General features: G+C 42.9%; 1 protein-coding gene across 1 annotated transcript in view; it reads left to right on the forward strand.

Annotated features, from left to right (window-relative positions):
- The first annotated feature begins 11,579 nt into the window (after positions 1 to 11,579).
- The window catches only part of Fez1 (fasciculation and elongation protein zeta 1), a 62,108-nt gene continuing 50,823 nt past the window's right edge, over positions 11,580 to 22,864 (forward strand). The window contains exon 1 of the mRNA XM_028755842.1: positions 11,580 to 12,052. The gene's annotated coding sequence lies outside the window, so the exon portion shown is untranslated. The remainder of the gene's footprint in view (positions 12,053 to 22,864) is intronic.

Consider the following 22,864-nt stretch of genomic DNA (forward strand, 5'->3'; position numbering starts at 1 on the left):
GAGAGAGAGAGAGAGAGAGAGAGAGAGAGAGAGAGAGAGAGAGAGAGGGAGAATCATACCACAGGGTAGCTCAAACTTGCTGTTTACCTGAGGATGGTTTTGGTCTCCCAATCCTCCTGTCTCTACTTCCCAAGTGCTGGGATAACAGCCTATTAAGTATTGTTTACAACCAGGTTTTCCCGGTGCCCAGTGTCACACCCTTTTATTTAACACATCTGCCTTTCCTTGTGGGTCACTACAAACCTTTATTAACTTTAGGCCGTGTATCATCATCACTAACATGTTCCTCTCATTTTAATGTGAAAATAAACCGCCTTTACACTTTGCACAACACAGATTGTGGTTCAGTTGCTCTAGAGTGAGGGCCAAGATTCTGTAGTTCTAACAGCTTCCCAAGTGATCCCAGTAAACATTTACTAAGTGCCCGTTATCTCTCCCGTGTTTGGGACACATGATGTTCTTAACTTGCTTTCTTCCAACAAGGAAACACACTAAGTAATGAAATGAACAAAGTATCGGGGGAACATAAGGTTAGCAAAGGCTAGATACAAAGGGAACCCCGCTCCGTGCAAACAGCACCAGGAAAGCTTTTAGGTGTATTTTGGAGCACTGGAATCTATTTGCTATGACTGGGACTTAGAAGAGGAAGAGAACTGGCAAGGGACACACTTTCTTTATTCTTGCCAGACTCTAATTGCCAGGCTCTTTTCAAATAATAAGATTTAGTGGTAAGCAGAGCAGACGGGAAGTCTGCCTTAACAGAGTTCATGTAGAAGTAGAATGAAATAAAGGAGAAGAGAACAAAATAAAATGGAACTAAAATCTGGGTCTGAGGCAGGAGGATTTCTGAGATTTAAAAAAAAAAACAAGGCTCAAAATGATAATGTTCAGTGGTATTAAGTAATGACAAACAAAGCATAGAAATATCATACAGAATGACTGTCCAGGTAGCTGTCGTTGGCTGTTCAAAGGGTCACACTTGAGCAGTTGACTGTGTTAACATCTGAATTCAGGGGGAAAGGGAAGCCAGCCATGTAATGATTTTAGGTCAGTCAGGTGTGGGAGTGGTACCCTTGAATCCATGCATTCAGGAGGCAGACACAGGTAAATCTCTGTGAGTTTGAGGTCAACCTTGTCAACATAGTTCCAATAAACAACCAGGCCAAAATCTGCCTGCTGGATACCTAGCACAGAAACAAAGCAGTGTGGCTGCAAATATGACCAAGTCCTGTTTGGATTCCTCCTTAACTTCTGTTGGCATCCACAATCACCAAGTAGTTTTGTTATTTATTCTCTCTCTCTCTCTCTCTCTCTCTTCCTTTCGTGTGTGTGTGTCCTTTCTCTCTCTTACACACACACACACACACACACACACACACACACACACACACACTCCTTAAGTTCAACCCTTGTTTCTGATTCTACTGGCACCATTGCCTTTCGCCTAAATTATATCAAAGGTCTTCTGTTACCAGCCATCTAAAGTTCATTCTCCACACTCAAGCTTTAGAAAATGGAAAGCCAATACTTTGTCTCTCTGCCTTAAACATTTCATCGGCTCCCATATCTCCATGGAAATCATGTCTAGACTCCTCATCCTGTCTATTCTTAGTACGCTTTTGGAGAATCCCACAGTTCTCTGATCATAAGCCCCTTAAACTCTGTATTTTAGGCATAATTTCTAAGATGAACCAATGTTTCTCTTCTCTCAGATGTCCATTTGATACCCCTCTGCCTCTTTCTACATCTTCCATCCATAAGCCTGACATGTAGACCTCTCCCTTTGGTAATCTGAATGATAACGACCCTCATAGACTCATCATATATATAAATGCTTGGTCCCTGGCTTTAGTTATTTGGGAAGGATTAGAAAGATGTGGCCTTGTTGCATTAGGTGTGACCTTGCTGGAGAAAGTATGCTATTGCCCCCCCCCTCTCTCTCTCTGCCTGCAGTTAGCACATCAGATATGAGTTCTTCCCTTCAGCTCTGAGCGCCATGCCTACCTGCCTGCCACAATGCTCTGTACCCTGATGGTCACAGACTAACCCTCTGAAACTTTAAGCAAGGCCCCCAATTAAACGCTTCCTTTATAAGTTGCTTTGGTCATAGTATTTCATCAGAGCAATAGGACAGTAACTAGGACACTCCCCAACCACTTCCCCATTCCTTCTTTGATCTTCAAGAGCATCCTGAATAATTGGTGTCAAAATATCAATCTTGTTACATTACGATTACTTCTGTGATTATTGTCTGCCCCATTAGACTAGGTGAAGTCTTGTTACTATTTTTTATTTTTTATATCTTTAGTGCCCATGACAGATGATATCTAGAGTCAGAGTACACACTCTAATTTATGGAAAGAGTACATGAATGAGTTAATGAAAGCAGAAATAAGTCTATTTCATTGCTCTTAGTTTTCTTATACTTTTTTTTTTTTAGGGTTTCACTCTCTAGTCCATGCTAGCCTTGAACTCAGTAGCCCAGGTTAGCGTCTAGTTGATGGTGATCCTCCTGTATCAGTGTCCTAAGTAGTAGGATTTTAAGTGTGAGCCACCACACCTTGCCTCTATACAGATTTTTTTTAAATTAAGATTGAGTGAATTATTTGTGAGGAAACCAGTAAGGTATTATAAGCAGTTCAGTAGGAAAAAAAACCCTACAAATTTATAAATAAAAAACTGACAGGCTAGAGCTATGCTGTTGAGCAGTGTTTCTCACCCTGGTGGAGTGAATTTACAAGAGAGATTAATCTGCCTTTATTAGTTGTTTTGTTTCATTTTGTTTTGTTGAGACAGGGTCTCCGTGTGGCCCAGGCAACCCTTCATCTTGTGAGCCTCCTGTTCAGCCTCCCAAGGGCAGAAATTGCAGGTATGAAGTTTCATGCTTCGATCTGGCCTGGAATTCTTGATTGCCTTGTCTTCACGGCTCATGCGCTGAGATCACAGGTGTGGACTCCCGGGCCAACTTAATCCATCATTTTTTAAGGGTCAGAGAAGACAAAGTTAACCTTCACTTTCATAGAATTAATTTGCATGTATTAATCTGCACGACTATCAGTTACTTACAATTTACAACATTGTAAAGTCTCAGAATGGTGATGGTTTTGAAGCAGATATCCACAAACTTATGCTGGTGTTCTTCCTGGTACTAAATATGTCTACTTTCACATCAGCTTTCCAATTGTCTGACATCAAATAGGACTCAACGATTCAATTAAGTTCTAGCACTTTGTACCTAGAGTTAACGCCATTTGTTAAGCTCAGTCCCGTAAGACAGAGCCACTTGTAAGGCTAGTCAACATCCTAAACGCCTGTACTTTCAGCTAACCAGCTATAAACTGGGAGCGCTGTGACGTGCTCTTCCAGGATTGGTAATTGCTAGAATGGCTAACAGAACTCAAGGGAACCTTGTGAATACTGGGTTATTATGAAGTATAAAATGCTGCCTGGTATGGTGGTCGGTACGTGCCTATAATTTCTGCCGGCACCCAGAAGACTGAGGTGGTACCATCATGAGTTTGACAATAGCCTGAGATACATAGCTGGTCTGTGTTTCCAAGTGTATATAAAGGTATAATCTGGAGACAGGAGGATTAGGAGGTTAGAGTCATCCTCAGATATATAGTAAGACCAAGGTGGGGCTAGGAGAGGGAGGGAGGGAGAGAGAGAGAGAGAGAGAGAGAGAGAGGCAGAGGCAGAGAGAGACACAGACAGACAGAGAGAGACAGAAAGAGACAGAGAAAGACAGAGAGACAGAGAAAGACACACAGAGAGAGAGAGACAGACAGACAGACAGAGACAGAGAGAGACACAGACAGAGAGAGAGAGAGACAGAGAGACAGACACAGAGAGAGACAGAGACAGAGAGAGACAGAGACAGAGAGAGAGACAGAGAAACACAGACAGACAGAGAGATACAGACAGAGAGAGACAAAAAGAGACAGAGAGAGACAGCAAGAGAGACAGCGAGAGGCAGACAGAGACAGAGAGACAGACAGAGACAGGGAGAAAGAGAGAGACAGAGACAGAGAGAGTGAGACAGAGAGACAGAGACAGAGAGAGATAGAGAGACTGAGAGAGACAGAGACAGAGAGAGATAGAGAGACAGAGAGAGAGACAGACACACACACAGAGAGAGAGACAGAGAGAGAGAGAAGGGGTGAAGAGGATACAACTTAGTAACAATCAGCAAAGTGGATGTGTGCACTGCGGCTTACACTTGTAATCCCAGCAGTCAGGAGGCTGAGGTAGGAGGACTGCTGACCTGTCAGGGCTTACCTGGGTTACATACTGAGTTCCAAGTCAGCCCGGGGAGGCCAAAAGAGGATGCTGGATGCCTTGGAACTAGAGTTATAGTTTGTTGTGAACTGCCCAGTGTGGGTGCTGAGAACCAAGCTCGAGCCCTCTGGAAGAACAGCCAAAACTCCTACACGGGGCCATCTCTCCAGCCCCTCATATATTCTTTTCCTTTTCTTTTTCTTTTTTTTCTTTTCGAGACAGGGTTTCTCTGTGTAGCCCTGGCTGTCCTAGAACTCACTCTGTAGACCAGGCTGGCCTCGAACTCATATATCTGCCTGCCTCTGCCTCCCAAGTGCTGGGATTAAAGGCGTGTGCCACCACCGCCCGGCTCGTATATTCTTCATATCAACTCGTGTATGATTGAAAGAAGCTCATTATGAACACGTATAACTAACAAAAGATGCTTTCATTGACTTGATGCATTCCGAGGATACTTAGGGTGCTGCTCCGGGAGCTGGGGACAGAAACTGAATATGCGGTCTTCATGATGTCACCACGGATGACAGTGATGGAAACAGTAGCTCATTTCTGTTAGAGAAATCAGTTAAGTCTCACTGGCTTATTCCACATTTCATTTCTCAAGTTCATGCATTTATTTCTCTGTGTGTAGGTATCTTGTCCGTATGCATTTCTGTGAACCGTGTGCATGCCTGGTGCCTGTGGAGGCCAGAAGAGGGCTTCAGATCTCCTGGGACTGGAGTTGCAGATGGCTGTGAGCCTTCCTGTGGATGCTGGGAATCGAACTCCGGGTCCTCAGCCAGGCTTAACAGATGAGCTAAACCTCCAGCCCCTCAAATTTTCTTATATAAGCTAACTGAGGTTATACTTATTTTTATCTCCATTTATTAATACAATGAAGTGAAAGCCAAACATTTTTTTTTCCTTGCCAGGAAATCATGGTATGTGGCTGGGAATGCACTGATCTGGAAATGATCTGGGTGTCACCCACAGGCTCGTTGCTGGAGGTTTAGTCCACGCCCCCACGTGAGGCGTAGAACAAGCTTAGAAAGAGGGAGCTTGCTGTGTGATGACTAGTTTGTAACTGTCCTTGGAAGGGACTAATGTTGACCTTGGGAAGAGACTCAGCTCTTATCGAGGTGAATCTCCATCACTGGGAAGCTGAGGCAGGAGGATTACTGTTGTGGATAGCCCTGGCCTTGTATTTTGATACTAATTCCCCTTTCCTGTGAAGGACTGCAGAGTAGGAGTGAGTCATTACACAGGTGAATTCTGGTGAACCTTCTGCCCACCTTAATTTATAAAATAAAGGTTAGAGCCAGTGATTGGGCAGAAGAAGGGGAGGTGGAGAAATAAGGGTTGGTGGAAGAGAGCAGAGGGGAGGACTGGAGGAAGACAATGGAGGAGGAAGATGACAAAGGAGAGGATGACTGGGAAGCAGGAGATAGAAAGACAAACACAGGGTCTGGAAAACCTTCAAGTTATAAGGGTCTCATAGCTGGGGAACAGAGTAGTGTAGGGGTGTCTGCCCAATCTAGGCTTACAGATTATATTCATAATTACTGAGTTGTGTTTTCTTTGACCGGTCCTATTTGGGTTGGAGATTTAAATATCACCCACTACAGATTACCACAAGTTCAAGGCCAGATTGAGCTACATGGCGAGTTCCAGATCATTCTAGACTAGCCACAGAGTAAATGCCATCTCAAACAAAACAAAACCCAGTGCATAAATAGATACAAAAGAGAATGAGAACAAAAGGGGAAAAGCAAAAACTAGTAGGGAGAGCGCCTCTGTGCCTGGAGACTTCTCCACACAGCTGTTTCCCTTCCCTACCTCTAGGCCATTGATTTGTGCATGGATTCCTCACCAGGATGCAGGCACCATGCTGTGTGGACTTTCCAGTCACTGGCATCAGGAGTCAAGTATAGCTGATCTGAGGAGTGCTTGTTGTTGTTGCTGTTGGTTTCTCGTTTGAAGTACTAGAGACTGAGGCCAGGCCTCATACCCTTGTCCTCCAGCCTTCACCGATGCCCTCCTCTCCCCTCCTCTGCCCTGACCCTCCACGCTCTTCCCTTCCTACCTCTATTCCTACTTCCTTCCCTGAAGTTTACTAAGATTTAAAGACCATCTTATGACTTCTTCTTTTGTTGTAGCACAGGCTGGCCTGTAGATACTGTGTTAGCTGACGATAACCTCAATCCCCTGGTTCTCCTGTCTCTATTCCCAAATGTTAGGGATCTAGATATAACTCAGCGGTGGTTTGTTTGACTAGTGTGCTTAAGGTCTTGGGTTCTGGTCTCTAACAGTATAAATAAAAAAATAAAAAATAAATAAAAAAACAAGGACAATCTTTAAATTTTTCACATTTATTTATTTATTTATTTATTTGATGTGTGTGTGTGTGTGTGTGTGTGTGTGTGTGTGAAAGCTTGGATAGATGAGGCACTTGACTTGAGTGTATGTGTAGAGGTCTGTCAAGGTTCTCTAGAGTCACAGAACTTATGGAATGTCTCTCTATATTGAGGGTATTTATTGTAATGACTTACAGTCCGTAGTCCAACTAACCCTACAATGGGCAGCCATGAATGGGAATTCCAATAATCTAGTAGTTGCTCAGTCCCACGAGGCTAGCTGCTTCAGCTGCTCTTCTGTAGAAGTAGGTTCCAACAGATGTTCTGGCAAGTAAATGCAAGCAGGTGAAGAAGAGGGAATCTTCCTTCTTCCAATATCCTTATTTAGGTCTCCAGCAGAAGGTGTGGCCCAGGTTAAAGGTATGTACCACCACACCTGGATCATGGACTTGATTTGTCCCAGATTGACCTTGAACTCAGAGATCTGCTTGCCTCAGTCTCCTGGGGTTAAAGGCATGTACTTACTTACTACCTTGCCTGGGCCTAAGCTTTTCATGGCCACTATGCCTCAAGATCTCCATGCCAAGATCCAGGTCAGAAACTTATGTCTTCCAGCCTCAAGATCTGGATCACAGATGTGCCCTCCAATTCTGGATTGTAGTTCATTCCAGATAGAGTTAAATTGACAATCAGGATTAGCCATCACAAGGTCACAGAGCATCTTTCAGGAGTCAGTTCTCTCCTTCCACCCTGTGGGTCCTGGAAAACCTTACCAGTTTAACAGCAAGTGCCTTTATGTGCTGAGCCATCTTGGCTGATTTTGAGACTGGATCTGGATACATAGTGAGGACTGGAGGACTGTGTGCCCTCCTGTGTCAGTTTGGTGAGTGCTGGGATTACATGTATGTACTACCATGCTCACCTTTTAAAGTCAGTTTTATTAAGCTAGAATCTACCTTCTGGAATGTGTGGTTTTTGGGTAGTGTCCCTGTTTTGACGAATTTTGCTGTTTTGTTGATTTTTTTGTTTTTCTATTTTTTTTGTTTGTTTGTTTTTGTTTTTGTTTTCAGTGTTGGGGATTGGACTCAGGTTCCTGTGCACATTAGGCAAGTTCCTTGACACTTGATTCAACCTCATTTTTTTGTTCTTTTACTTGTTTACATTTTATTCTTTGATATCTTCATACACGTCTAAAATGAATTTTAGTCTTCTCTACGTCCTATGGCTGTCTCATCCCCATGTTTCTAAGACATGGTCATGTGACCTTACCCAGACGGACCCTAAGCTCCAGATCCTCCTGTGCCAGCCCTACCCCCAGGTCTGGGACTATAGGTGCATGCTACCATGCCTAGATCCTATTCTCTTTTCATTCTAGATATTTCATATCATGGAATCATACAGTAAGCCTTTTGTGTCTGGTTTTTTTCATTTACATTTCTGTTTTCAAGGTTTGTCTGTGTTGCAGTATGTGCCCATACTTAATTCATTTTTATGAATGAATACTATTTTATTTTAAATATACCACATTTTCCTTGTCAATTTAATCACTGTTGTTGACTCTTTGTCCTCTCTCCTTCTCTGAGATGGAATTTCTTACACAGTAGCCTAGGCTGGCCTGGAGCTCAATGTATAGCCCAGGCTGGTTTCCAGATACCCTCCGTTTTTGAACTACTAAGTGACGGAGATTATAAGGATAAGCACTACACCTGGCTTTAGGTATGAGTTTTAATGCTGACATGCACTGTCATTTGTCATGAGTATATGCTTACCCAATAATAGAATTTCTAGGTCAGAGGGTAACTGTCTCAGCTATGGCTGCTTCTGCTGTGATGAAACACCATGACCAAAAGCAGGTTGAAGAGGAAAGGGTTTATTTTGCTTACACTTCTATCAACCAAGGAAATCAGGACGGGAATTCAAGCAGGGCAGGAATCTGGAGGCAGGAGCTGATGTAGAGGGTTACTGGTTTACTGCTTACTGGTTTACTCCTTAGAGCACTCAGAGCCCAGGGTGGCACCGCCCACGATGGGTTGGGCCCTCACTCTTCAATTACTAATTAAGAAAATGCCATTCAGGCTTGCCTACAGCCCAATCTTATGGAGGCAAATTATTTATTGATGTCCTCGCCTTTCAAACAATTCTTGCTTGTGTCAAGCTGACATAAAAGCTATCAGGTACAGTCATGTAAAAAGGGCTGCCTTGAAGCTGGCCTTCAGCCTCTGTCTCTTTTTACCTTCTATTCCTAACCCTCTGGCTGTCAAGAAGCTGTCCCTGTAATGAAGGCATTAACTGCCAAATCTGTCTTTAGTCACCTAACCCTAATGGCCTTTGTAGCCTGCTTCCTCTGCAGGAGCCACTGAAAGCCCAGGTCTGTCATCCATTCTGGTGTTCTGGCTTAGGAAGACTCACCCACTCCATCTGCAGCCTCACTGTCCCTCCTTCCTCCAGTCATCATGGCCTCCTTCTTCCAGTCATCATGGCCCTTCTGGCTCCTGAGCCTCTTGCTAGAGCTCTGAAAAGTTGGACCCTCTTCTGTACCAATTTTGTATCCACATGACTTTTTTTCTACCAATTCTCTTTTCCCAAATTTGATCGTTTTGAGTGTCTGGCAACCCAGATCTTTGATTCTGGTAACAAGAAACTTTTTTTTTTTTTGAGTAATCATTATGTTTTATTTATTGCTGATAAAAGAAAGAATTTTTTTCCCTAATTCTCATAATGGCAAAACTCTGAATAAAAGAAACTCATTCCAAAAACCTTTCAGATGGCCAGAGGAGGGCTGGCTCTGTAGTTAGGAGTGCCTGCTACTTAAGAGTGCTTGCTGGTCTTGCCAAAACCCCAAATTTAGTTTCTAGCACCCATGTCACAAGGTTCACAAAGACTTCTAACTCCTGCTCTAGGGGATCTGACACCCTCTCCTGGCCTCTTGAGCACCTGCACATATGAGCAAACAGAGAGACACAAATACATACATAAACATAGACATAAAATAATTTTTAAAAAGCTGTTGGGACAGGAGAAATGGCTCAGTGGACAAGGGAGCTAGCTTGTCATGCAAGCCTGGAGACCTGAGTTTAATCCCTGGGAACTCACATAAAGGCATAAGGAGAAAACCAACTTTACAAAATAGCTGTCTGACTTCTGCATATGTATTTTGTGTCATGTATACCTCTGAATCATGCACGCACACAAACATATATACCACAATAGATACATTTCAAATGTTTTTTTTACAATTGCATGGTGGGGGTTGGACGAGTATCAAAACGCACTTACGTTAGGAGAATGTAATTGGAATTAGGGGGATTACATAGGAGAATTAAGTTCAAGTATTGTAGAACCGTATGGTAGAACTGCTACACACGTGTACACATACATGTTTATTTGTATTTGTTTATTTGTAGTTGAGGTGCAGGTTGCCAGATGTAAGACTTTGCACATGTTAGGCAAGAGCTCTGCCACAGGGCTGAAGCTAGACTTATTCATTCGTGTGTGTGGGAGATTAGTGGCTTTGTGTGTGTGTGTGTGTGCACATGGGCGTGCACAGGAGCGCATGTTGTATGTGTGCTTGTATGTGCATGTGTGTGCGCATGTTTATATGTGTGCTCGTGCGTGCGTGTGTGTATGCATGTATGTGTGTATATGTGTGTGTGTGCGCACATGTGCACACGTGTGTTTCAGGGCCCATTGTGAAAGGTCAAGACAAAAACTCTTGAGCGTCAGTTTTCTCTACCGTGTGGGCTTAGGGGTTCAAACTCAAATAGTCAGTCTTGGCAGCAAGCACCTTCATCTACTGAGCAAAAGCAGCTGCCCCAGATGCTGAATTTTATAAAGTTTTAACAAACAGGAATTTGAAGTTTCTCAACACAGATTTGAGAACTCTTTAAGATGGATATGCTAATTATTCAGATTTGACCGTTACATTTTATGTATATACCAATATATGTCAAATCATCACATTATAGTCCACAAAAATGTACAATTATCTGTTAATTAAATAAAAAACATTTTAAGCTACGTATTGTATTTGATTATTTTTCTTTCTTTTTCTTCTCCCCCCTCCCCCTTTTGGAGCTCGTTATGTAGACCGGGCTGGGTTAGAGATCCCCCTGCTTTAGTCTCCCGAGTGCTAGGATTAAAGACGTATGCCACCACTGACAGAATCTTATTTTCCTTTCTAAGATAAGGTCTCATATAGCTCACAGTGGCCTTGAACTCATTGTCGTCCTATCCTGTCGTCCTGGATAACTTTGACCCTCGGAGCCTCTACCTCCCAAATGCTGGAAAACATCTTCTCATTTTGAAACTGTAAATTTTTTTCCTGTTTTCTTTATTTTTGAATTTTACACTAAACTTATTTCTCTCTATCTTAAGAAAACAAATTTTGTTTTAAAAAGAAAAACAAACAAACAAAAACAATCCTGAGGTGTGGCTGTAAACAGCCAGTGCAGGAAAGAACATCACACAGCACCATGTGGAGAAAAGCAGACAAGACACCCAGTGGAGGAGAGGCCAGGGCCTACTTTGCATTTTGCCAGTTTCCTCTAAACAGAAGCACAGATGTATCCATTATTTACATATTAACACGATCCTCACAATGCGGTGTCTATTTGGACCCCACCATAGGCGGAACAATGGGCTTGAACCAGTGCCAGGCTCCTCTCTCTCTAGATTTAGGAGAGAGAGAACTTGAGAGGAGGCAGCAGGATTCTGTCTGAGGTCTGTATATCCCGGAGACGTCGGACTTTTACAACCTTCTTCCTCCAGTAGTTTCTGGGTTTAGACCACTTCTGCCCTTTTTTCACTTATGTATTTATTTGTTTGACCCTCTAGGCAATAACGGTCTCCTTCCTTTGAGTGGATAGAAGCTGCCTATGGGAATGCAACAGCGGTCTCCTAGTAACCATGGGAACCTTATTGGCATGGCAACCTGGCAGCCCTGAGAGAGGCAGCCAGGGTGGGGGGTGGAAAGGAAGAAGGCAGTGGGAAGTGTTGTAGTCCTGAGAAAGAGGGGAGGGGGATGCAGCTTTCCATCTCGCTGAGGAGAGAAAAGGAAGAGAAAAAAATGGCCAGCTGGTCCTTTAGCTCTCTGACTGATACTGACAAGTTCTGCTTGAATTCAAACCTGGAATCTCCATCTGGTTGGTGGAGAAGAGCTATACACCAACCTGGGCATGGCAACTTAAATCTACTGATGGTTCTTTGGCTCTAAAGTGAGATTTGGTTGCACCAGAAACAGAGTAGAGTCTAAGCAGACAGACGGAAGGATCTCACAACACACAAACAAAGGTGACTGCTGAGTTCAGATGCAAATACCAGCCAACGCTATGGAAGTCTGTAAGCCTTTGCAGTACTTGAATCCTATCTAGACACATGCTTTTGTAAGTTCTGTTCTCCTTTTGTAATGCTACAGATAGAACCCAGGGCCTCACATTTGCTAGGTAAGTGCTTCCTACCACTGAGCTATACCTCTAGTGTATTTCATAACTTGCGTTGCCAAATTAAAAAGGATCTTTTTTATTACAGTTGTCTAGGGGATGAGGAAATCTTCAATGAGCACTTAAGTTAGAAAATTAATCTTTCCATACATTTGAGAACGGTTGGGGATACGGTCAAAACAAAACAAGTAAAGGAGCCAAGAATACACCAGAATGACAAAACATTAACTTTTTTGAAGAGAGAGTCTCCCTACCTAGTCCAGGCTGGTGTACTCTAGAGGCCTCAGCTTCCTAAGTGCTGGAAGTATATATCTGTATGTATTGACTTGTATCTTGATGGACGTTTGAGTTATTCATACTTCTTTATCTTAAGGACTTATTATTTTATGTGTATGTGTGCTTGCCTGTGTGTACGTGAGGTGGAGTATGCCTGAATGCCGAGGCCAAAAGAAGGCATCAGACCCCTTGGAACTGGACTTACCCATGGCAATGACTGTCATGTGGATGCTAAGAACTGAACCTTGACGCTCTTCAAGAGCAGTACAGGATCTTAACCATTGAGCCATCTCTTCTGCCATCACTTTTCTGGGGGGATGGTGTGGCGTGGTGTGCTGGCTTGACTAGGAACGGTCACCATAGGTGAATAGGGAGTGGCACTATTAGGAGGTGTGACCTTGATGGAGGAAATGTGTCACAGTGTGCGCAAGCCTTGAGGTCTCATGTGCTCCAGCTTTGCCCAGTGTGGGACACAGTCTCCTTTCGGGACACTGAAGATCCAGATGGAGAACTCTCAGCTCCTCTCCAGCCCCATTTCTATCTGTGTGTCACTGTGCTTCCAGCCATGACAATAATGAACTAAACCTCTGAACTGTAAGCCAGCCCCAATATTTTCCTTTAAAAGTTGGTATGGTCGTGGTGTCTCTTCACAGCAATAGAAACCCTAATTAAGACAGGGGTGGTGGTGTTTTAAATAAAGTTACTGTGAGCATGTGGATACCAGATTTTGTGTGTGTATATAGAACACATTTTATTTTATAGTGTACGAGGCATCACAGTCTGCATAATAGGATTAGATAAAGAAATGGTGACAGTAAAAGCCAGAGATGGTGGCGTACTCATGTAATCCACACACTTGGACAGTAAAGACAGAAAGATCAGAAGTCCAAGCTCAAGTCCAGTTATACAGAAAGTTCAAGGCTAGCCTGGGAATGTGAAAGGCTATCCCTTTTAAGGATTTGCTTTTTTTTTCAAAAAAATCCATTTTTATTATTTTTTTAAATCGTGTGTGTGCATGTTGGGTGTAGATGCCCACAGAGAACAGAGATATTGGATCCCCAGGCATTAGAGTTGGAGATATAGGCAACTGTAAGGTATCCTGCATGGGTGATGGAAACTGAATTTAGATCCTCTGGAAAAGCAGTTAAGTGCTCTTCACCATCGAGCCATTTCTCTAGCCCTCTCACCTCCTTTTTAAAAATTTTTATTTTATGTGTATGGATGGGTGTTTTGCCTGAATGTATGTAGTATTTGGAATCAAACTCAGTTCCTCTGGAAGAGCAGCCTGGACTCTTTCTTTCTTTCTTCCTTTCTTCCTTTCTTTCTCTCTTTCTCTCTATTTCTTTCTTTCTTTCTTTCTTTCTTTCTTTCTTTCTTTCTTTCTTTCTTTTTTTTGGTTTGTTTTGTTTTGTTTTTCGAGACAGGGTTTCTCTGTGGAGGCCTGGCTGTCCTGGAACTCACTCTGTAGACCAGGCTGGCCTCGAACTCTCCAACTCAGAAATCCACCTGCCTCTGCCTCCCAAGTGCTGGGATTAAAGGTGTGCGCCACCACCGCCCGGCCAGGCTGGACTCTTAACCAGTGATTCATTTCTCCAATTCCAAGGGACTATCTTAAAAAAAAAATTCTTGGGGTTTGTTTTCGTCACTGTTCTATTGCTTGGAATAGATACCATGACCACAGCAACTCTTATAAAAGAAAACATTTAATTGAGGCATTGCTTACATTTTCAGGGGTTAGTCCATTATCATCCTGGCAAGGAGCATGGTGGCAGGTTGGTGGAGCAATAGTTAAGAGGTACATCCTGGTCCAGAGGTCAAGAGAGAGACTCTGGTCTTGGTTTGGGTTTTGGAAACCTCAAAGCCCACCCAGTGTCATGCTTCCTCCAACAGGACCACACTTTCTAATTCTTCTAACCCTTTCAAATGCTGCACTCTCTGGTGACTAAGATTTAAAAATATATGAGCCTACTAGGACCCTTCTATTCAAATCACCTCAGGGTTGGAGAGAGAGAGATCAGCTGTTAAGAGTGTGCACTTGAAGAAGATCCAGGTTCTCTTCCCAGCACTCATGTTGGGAGGCACACAACTGCCTGTAACTCCAGCTCCAAGGAATCCAATATCTTCTGCTGGCCTCAGAGGGCATGTGTACAAATCCACACACAGTGGCTGAAGAGTTGGCTCTGTTGTTATGAGCACTTGCTGCTCTTGCAGAGGATTCAAGTTTGGGTCCTAGCACCCATATTGTGGCTCACAGCCATCTGTATCTCCAATTTCAGGGGATTTGATGTCTTCTTCTGACCTCTGTGGGCACCAGGCATGCAAATGGTACACTTGCATACATACAGACAAAATACATATACACATAAAATAAAAGTAAACGAATACTTTCGGGAACACCCCTCTCCCCACCACATGCACATTAGAGATCAAACCAGGAATCAATTGCTGAGCCCCAAAATATATACTCATTCTAAAACATTACCCAATAGGGCAGGGGTACGCTCTCAACTTCAGAGATAAGTTCAAGGAAGGTCAGGAATTGAAGGTTATTCTCAGCTACAGAGAAATATCAAGGCCACCCTTTGACGACACATTGAGACCCTGTAACAACAACAACAACAACAAAATCCAAATCAATCAAACAACTCCAAACAAACAAGCAAAACACGACTCATTATTTATCTAAGATTCAAACTTTTGAATTTTTTGACTCACTCTATCTGGGCAGTGGCTTGGCTGATCCACTGCATGTCTGGATGATGCTGTTGAAGTCCCGGGGCTGACGCCCCGATGGCCCGGGGTTCCGATACATATCTTCTCTAAGGGACCGTAGGACATGACAATGAGCAGAGACCCGGTCGCGTCACGCTTCACGGCGCTCCTACCGGAAGCTGCCCTTTTGTCTCACTAATCGAGATTGGATTGGAAGTTGCGATCTTCCCGCTTCAATAACAGAAGTTTTAGTTAGAGAAAATTATTACACAGGTACTTTCCACAGTGGGCACGTGGAGATGAGAGGGTAACAGCTTTCCCCTTTCACTACGTGGGTCCTGAGGACTGAACTCGCATCATCAGGCTTTGTATTGAGTACGGTAGCCTCCTGACCCATGTCACTTGTCCTAGCCTCCACAGTGTCTTTTAAAAACTGCCTCCAGTTGGTAGAATGCCAAGTCAGTATGTAGGAAGTCTGAATCCTCCTCACCACATAAAATCAGGCAAGGAGAGTGAGGCAAGAAGATAAAATTCAAGATCAGGTTAGACTACATAGTAAAGTCGAGGCCAGTTTAGGCTACGTGAGATTCTGTCTCAGATATATAAACAAACCAGATCAAAGAAACCTGATCCCAAACCACCTCCGACTTTATTTAAATTTCTCTACTGTATTTTATTTTGATTCGTTTTTGCAGTGGTAAACATTGAACACAGGTCCCTCAGCATGCCAGGCAGCACTACCACTGAGCGACATCCTCAGGGCATTAAAGTCACTGTGTGGTCATGGACTATCTTCTAATCTCTTTGTGTCTGTTTCTTCACGTGTAGGCACATACTTTATAGGCATATTAAGAAGTAAGCGGGGCATTGGTGGCGCAGGCCTTTAATCCCAGCACTTGGGAGGCAGAGGAGGCAGAGGCAGGTGGATTTCTGAGTTCGAGGCCAGCCTGGTCTACAGAGTGAGTTCCAGAACAGCCAGGCCTCCACAGAGAAACCCTGTCTTGAAAAACCAAAAAAAAAGAAAAAAAAAAAAAGAAAACAAGAAGAAGTAAAATGAAAGGTTTATATATACACAATCCTATGTCAAGAGCCAAGAAAATTAAACCTATAAATCAATTCCAAATTCCATTTTCTTTAATAATTTTCTCTAACTAAAAAGACAAACTTAAACACATGCCTATTATTAAAATCTATTAATTTAAACTATATTTTCTTTCTTCTAAATTTATTTAGTGGTCTGTGTGTATGTGTGTTTTATAATCTATCTAAGGAAAACTAAAATTTGAAAAACTTTTATTTTTCAAGTCTCACACTTGTTTTTTTTTTTTAAATTATTTTAATGAAAAGTTTTTCATTCAATATATTTTGGTCATGTTTTCCCTTCTCCTAACTCTTCCAGCTCCTCCCGACCTTCCAGCTCATCCAGCTTTATGTTTAAGAAGCAAGCTGAACAGTAATGGTGCACACCATTAATCCCAGCACTCCAGGGGCAAAAGCAGGGGTATCTCTGAGTTTGAGGCCAGCCTGATCTACAGAGCAAGTTCCAGGACAGCCAGAAGGGCTACACGGAAAAACAACAGCAAAACAAGAAATAACACCTCTCCTCCCCAAAACACAGAAAAACAAAAATGAAAATCAAACTCTTAGCACTCAAGAGGTTAAAGCAGAAATGCTGTTGAAAGTTTAAGGTCAGTATGGGAGATATCGTGAATTAGTTCCAGATCAACTGGGACTACAGAGTCAGACTTTGTCTCAAAAAAAAAAAAAAAGTAAGATTCCATAGGTTGCACAAATAGCTGGTGGTAACATGGTAACGCAACTATTGAAGCCCCAGACCCTTGACTCCCTGAGTTTTGCCAATGAGCTCTCTCCTCCCCCTTTAATTTTAGAAAGCTTTTAATGTGATTTGCTTAGATCACCCACAATCACACAATTACATGAAACACCACACTGGGAATTTTTCCAAGTCTCAAAAGTAGTAGTAGACATTGAGAAAGATTTCTGTTCTAAACAAGGTAAGCAAAAGGATTTAAGAGTGATTTCTGTTCATTTTTTTCCACTACAAAGAAGGTTGCTCTTCTCAGGCTTGGGCAGAATCTTTTCTAAAAGGTGATGCTTGAGTGGTCTTTGATTTGTGTGTTTTGTTTCTCATTCTTATCCCAATGTTATACACAACGAACAGATTCTTAACCTGAAAAGAATCTGGATTTATTTGAATATGCAGATTGCAACAATCTGAGATTGCCAAGTCTCCCAAAGCTTCTGGCTTTCTATTCATCCAGTGCCCAACCGCTCTGTGTGTCTCTAAGACAGCAGTTTTACAACAGACTTTTCTCACAGCACAGGCCTCCTCCAATCTACAGCCAACACTGAACCTTAAACCTTTTCTGTTGGAACTCTCCAAAGCTCAGCTCCATGCCACACCATGTCAAGAATTTTGCATGGCTTCTTCTTCTTCTTCTTCTTCTTCTTCTTCTTCTTCTTCTTCTTCTTCTTCTTCTTCTTCTTCTTCTTCTTCTCCGTCTCCGTCTCCGTCTCCGTCTCCGTCTCCGTCTCCGTCTCCGTCTCCGTCTCCGTCTCCTTCTCCTTCTCCTTCTCCTTCTCCTTCTCCTTCTCCTTCTCCTTCTCCTTCTCCTTCTCCTTCTCCTTCTCCTTCTCCTTTTCTCCTCCTCCTTCTCCTCCTCCTCCTCCTCCCTCCCTCTCCCCCCCTTTCTCTCTCTCTCTCTCTCTCTCTCTCTCTCTCTCTCTCTCTCTCTCTCTCCCTCTCTCCCTCCCTCTCTCTCTCTATCTCTCTGTCTCTCTCTGTGTGTGCATGTTTATATATCACTCTCTCTGTCTCTGTCTTTGTCTTCTCATATTTTTAAGACAACTTAAACATTGTGGGGTTGGTGAAGTGGCACTTGCCCGAAAGCCTAATGTCTCCTGAAGTTCAATCCTTGGAACCTACACACACACACACTTTAAAATAATATTCAGTGATATTTATTGCAGTACTTGTTAAAGGCAGAATTTCCTTAGGACCATCATAATAGGCATAAGGATTACCTTAGTGGGAATTCTGCAGTAGGAGGAAAAGGTTGATCTCAGCTCACAAAATAGCAAGAGCAAGTGGGAATTTATGACTGAAAAGCAGGGTGGGAGTCAGCAAAAGAAGGGAGGATGGATGGATGGATGGATGGATGGATGGATGGATGGATGGATAGATGGATGGATAGATGGATGGATAGATGAATGGATGGATGGATGGATGGACAGATGGGTGGATGGGTGGATGGGTGGGGATTGTAGATAACCTGACCTAACAAGGTTATTGCTAAAGATTAGTTATGGTGACCAGACAGCATCTGGAATAGTGGTGATTGAGAAATTTACTTAGGGATCAAAGGTACCTAGACCTTGAAGATAGGGGACCCTGCAAAAATGTCTTAAGAGGTTTTTGCTAAAACTAGATTTCATAAAGAAATGTATAAATGGGGCTAAGAGAGGTTTAGGAGACTGTTGAGAATTCAGTCAAACAAAGAATGTTTACCACAGCAACCTTATTCACTACCTACTCAGGATACCTTTTCTTCCTGGAGTTCAGAGTCGTTAAGCTCTCAGCTGATAGGATAGGACAACCAGAAGAGATCAGCCAGCTTCAATCCTGCCTGAAGCGGCTTTGTGGGCAACACTAACTGCTCCCCACTGTAGGGAAATGTGAGTTCTCTTCCCATCATGCTCACAGTGCTCAACACCATCCTGACCCAAAGTTGAGGCCTTGGCAGGAACAGCTGTGGCCCTGGGCAGTGTTTTCATGGAGTGCTGGGCTCTGCAGATTTGCTGGTGATGAAGTGATTTTTATATGGTTAGATGCCTGCAATGAAATATCCTACACCATTTTCTTTTCTTTTTTTGTTTTTTTGTTTTTTGTTTTTTGTTTTTCGAGACAGGGTTTCTCTGTGGAGGCCTAGCTGTCCTGGAACTCACTCTATAGACCAGGCTGGCCTCGAACTCAGAAATCCACCTGCCTCTGCCTCCCAAGTGCTGGGATTAAAGGTGTGCGCCATCACCGCCTGGCTTCTGGAGGTTTAAATACAAATGAAATCTCTAACCTAAATGTCTAAAGATTCTCTTAAGTAAGCATCCCACCTCCAAGACATTATTGTCTACAATCTCTTTGTCTCTTGTTCATCCAGGGCACGTTCTGGTCTCCACCGATAAGTCACTGAGTAGCCACAGGAGATGGAAGACTGATTTATTTATGTATTTTTTTTTTTGGCTACTATAAATCTAAAATTTTCCCAAACAATGGGAAACACATTTCCCTTTTTTTTGTTGTTATTTGGCTTATTTGATGCAGGGTCTCACAGCCTGACTAGACTGGAATTCTTAGTGGCCCAGCCTTCTAGAAGCTTGTGCTAGAATTACAGACATGTCCACTCCTACCTCTCCCCCTACTGTTCTCCAGCGTCCACGGTACTGAGGATTAAACCCAGGACTTTGCATACTTGGTAGACACGCTACAGCTAAACTGTATCTCTAGCCTCAAACTTGTAATATGAGAGATGCTGCAGCAAATGCCTGAAATTCCAGCACTCGGGAGGCTGAGGCAAGAGGATCAATTTGAGTTCAAGGCCAGCTTGGGCTACAGTGTTTGATTTCAGCCAGCCTACGCTATGTAGGGAAGGCCCATTTCAAACAAAACAAAATGAACAAACAACAAACAAACAAACAAGCAACAGAGAAAACACCTAAAACCAAAAGAAAAAAAATATTACCACATTTATATTATGGAAGTTTTTATTCTCTTGGGGGATTTCACTTTGGTAGTTAATTTGTGTATGTTGGGGGGGTTGTTTCTGCTGTTTTTGTTGTTGTTGTTTGGTGGTGGTAGTGTTTTTTTGTTTTTTGGTTTTGGCATGCTCTCATATAACCAGATAGGAAAATTGCTGTGTAGCTAAGGAAGACCTGGTCTTGCTTGCAACCCTCTAAGGACTGAGATCACAGGCATGTATCATTACACCCAGGCCTTCTATGCTTTTGTCAGGTGGATGTTCTGGAATGATTTGCTAGCAATATCTATGTAACAGTCTATTCTTTTTAAAAATAATATGATTTAGTTTCTAGCCCACATGTTTTATGGTAGAGAGTAATTGCCTTCAGATGAGGTAGCTACGAATATATTTTGAAACTTGGGGAATATTCTATATCCCTTGTCATAATAAACCAGGGAGTTTTAATCAGGACAGGTGATTCCGGACGAGCTGGGGTAGTGATTCATGCCTGTAATCTCATGTTGTGTAAATTTTCCTGGGGAGAGGTGAACAAGATCTATTCACCCAAGATAAGGTACCAACAACAGACTAGAGAAACAATTCCACACACATCTGGCTCAGTGAGCAAGCTTTATTGGGTTATTTGTTTATTGGAGGTACTGGCAAATGATTACTTATAGGAACATGGGTTACTCAAATGTCATTGAAAAGCCCACTGCAGTATGGGTGACAAATGGCTTTTTCCTTGGTGCTCCACACAGAATTTATAGATAGTGTGGCTGGTTAGAATCTCTTCTCCAGCAATTGTTACTGTTTATTGTAACAGTGGGAGGGAACTTATGAATCTTGTGACTTTCAGGAGCTTCCTGAGCCTTGGATATTTCATTTACTTCCTGAGTCTCAGCTTCCCTCTTCCCTTCAAGATGGAATCAATCATACAATTCAGAGGAAATGGCTACACAGCATCTCAGTCTTGGGAGGCCGAGACAAGAGGATTGCTGTGGGTACAAGACATGTCATATAGTGAGTTCAAGGACAGAATGGACTATAGTCTGAGACTTTGACTCTTAGGGAAGGAGGGAAGAAGGGAGAGGAGGAGGGAGGGAACAGGGAGGGAAGGAGAGAAGGAAAGGGAGAGGGAGGGGGGATGGAGAGGGAGAAAGAGATTAAAGACAGTGATGGCCAGTCGTGGTGTCATACACCTTTAATCCTCTGATGGCAGAGACAAAACAATCTATCAGTTCAAGGCCAAAGTTCAAGGCCAGCCTAGTTTATATAATGAGTTATAGCCCAGCTAGAGAAACATAGGAAGACTCTGTCTCAATCAAGCAAACAAATGACAAATGACAAACAAAAAACATCTAAAACTAAAAAGAAAAAAAAACCATCATTGCCACATCTGTTTCATTCTCTTGGCGGATGTCCGTGTTTCAGCTGCTCTGTGTGTAGGCTGGCATTTAGACCACCAGTCCTCATGTAGTGCTTACAAATCCTCACAAAAGCAATGACAAAATAATTAACATTGAATATCAGATTCCAGGCATTCTACATTGTTTTATATAATTTAATTTCTATGTAGCCCAGACTAGCCCGAAAGTCGAAATACTCCTGTTTCAGCATCCGGAGTGCTGGGTGCCATGCTCACCTGGAGCACTGGGGTTTGAAATTGAATATTTTCAAAGACCAAACTGTTTCTCAGTTCCAGTACTTTCCTCACAAGCCTCTCTCATACACTGAATATTGTATACAGAATCTTTTTTTAAAAAAGAGATGTATTTATTTGTGTAATAACTATGTGTTTATGTCTGAGCGTATATATGCACACCACTTGAGCTGCAGGGAGACTTGGAAGCTAGAATCCTGGAACTGGAATTCCAGGTTCTCAGCAGTTAGTGTTCTTCACTGCTGAACCATTTCTCTAGCTCTAAGAAATCATTTCTAGGAGTTGGGAAGCATGTACGATAAATCCTAGCACCACATATAAAACCAGGCACCGGGCATGTAGGCACAGATCTGAAATCTCAGCACTTAGGATGTGAAGGTGGAAATATCAGGAGTTCAAGGTCACCCCTTGGCTACATAGTTTGAGGCCATCCTAATCTCCACCACACCTTGTACCACCATCACCAATCAAACAAACAAAACCAGAATAGAAAAATGCATTAGTGGGCTGGAGAGATGGCTCAGTGGTTAAGATCACTGACTGCTCTTCCAGAGGTCCTGAGTTCAATTCCCAGCAACCACATGGTGGCTCACAACCATCTATAATGGGATCTGATGCCCTCTTCTGGTGTGTCTGACAGCTACGGTGTACTCACATACATAAAATAAACAAATCTTAAAAAACAAAAAGCAACAAAAACGCATTAAAGCTTCTGCTAAGGAAGTAGCCAAGAATCATAGTTCCTCCTCAATTGCCCAGATGTGCTTTGAACGGGTTCACTCCCTTAATCTCACAACGGGCCTCAGAAGTGGGAGCTATGATTACCCTCACATTGGCTCACGTTTTCATCCACGGTGAGGATAACTTTCCCAAAGTCGCAACCACACGATACCAGAAAAATAGGGTTTAAAATCAATGTATTGTTTGCGTCTGTGTATACAGGTGTGCTTACCACGCTAGCCTGGTGGGGGTTTCAGGACGACGTTGTGGGACTCAGTTCTCTTCTTGTGCGTTCATGGGAGTCCCCAGGATTGAACTCAGGCTTCCACAACGAGCATCTTTCACCTGCTGAGCCATTTCACTGGCTCTCAGGAACACTTTTTTTTTTTTTTCCTAACAAGAAAAATATCCTCATGTTTCTAATACCGGAAGAGCAGAATGGCTAATACTTTTTCTTATTTCATCAGAGATCATGTCCCCTTGCTTCACCTCCCCCTCATGATTGGACGGTTTGTGGTAAGAGAGCATAAATCAACAGAGGGAAGACTCCCTTCACTTCCCGGATGCTGTTCTTGGTATAGCCTAAAAGTGTTTAACCATTGGACAAAAGTAGGAGGGGTCACCAGGCAGACATGCCTCTCTTGTGCTCTCCTCCTCCTCCTCCTCCTCCTCCTCCTCCTCCTCCTCCTC

The sequence above is a fragment of the Grammomys surdaster genome, unplaced genomic scaffold (assembly GCF_004785775.1).
Source record: "Grammomys surdaster isolate TR1022 unplaced genomic scaffold, NIH_TR_1.0 126086, whole genome shotgun sequence".
Classification (NCBI taxonomy): domain Eukaryota; kingdom Metazoa; phylum Chordata; class Mammalia; order Rodentia; family Muridae; genus Grammomys; species Grammomys surdaster.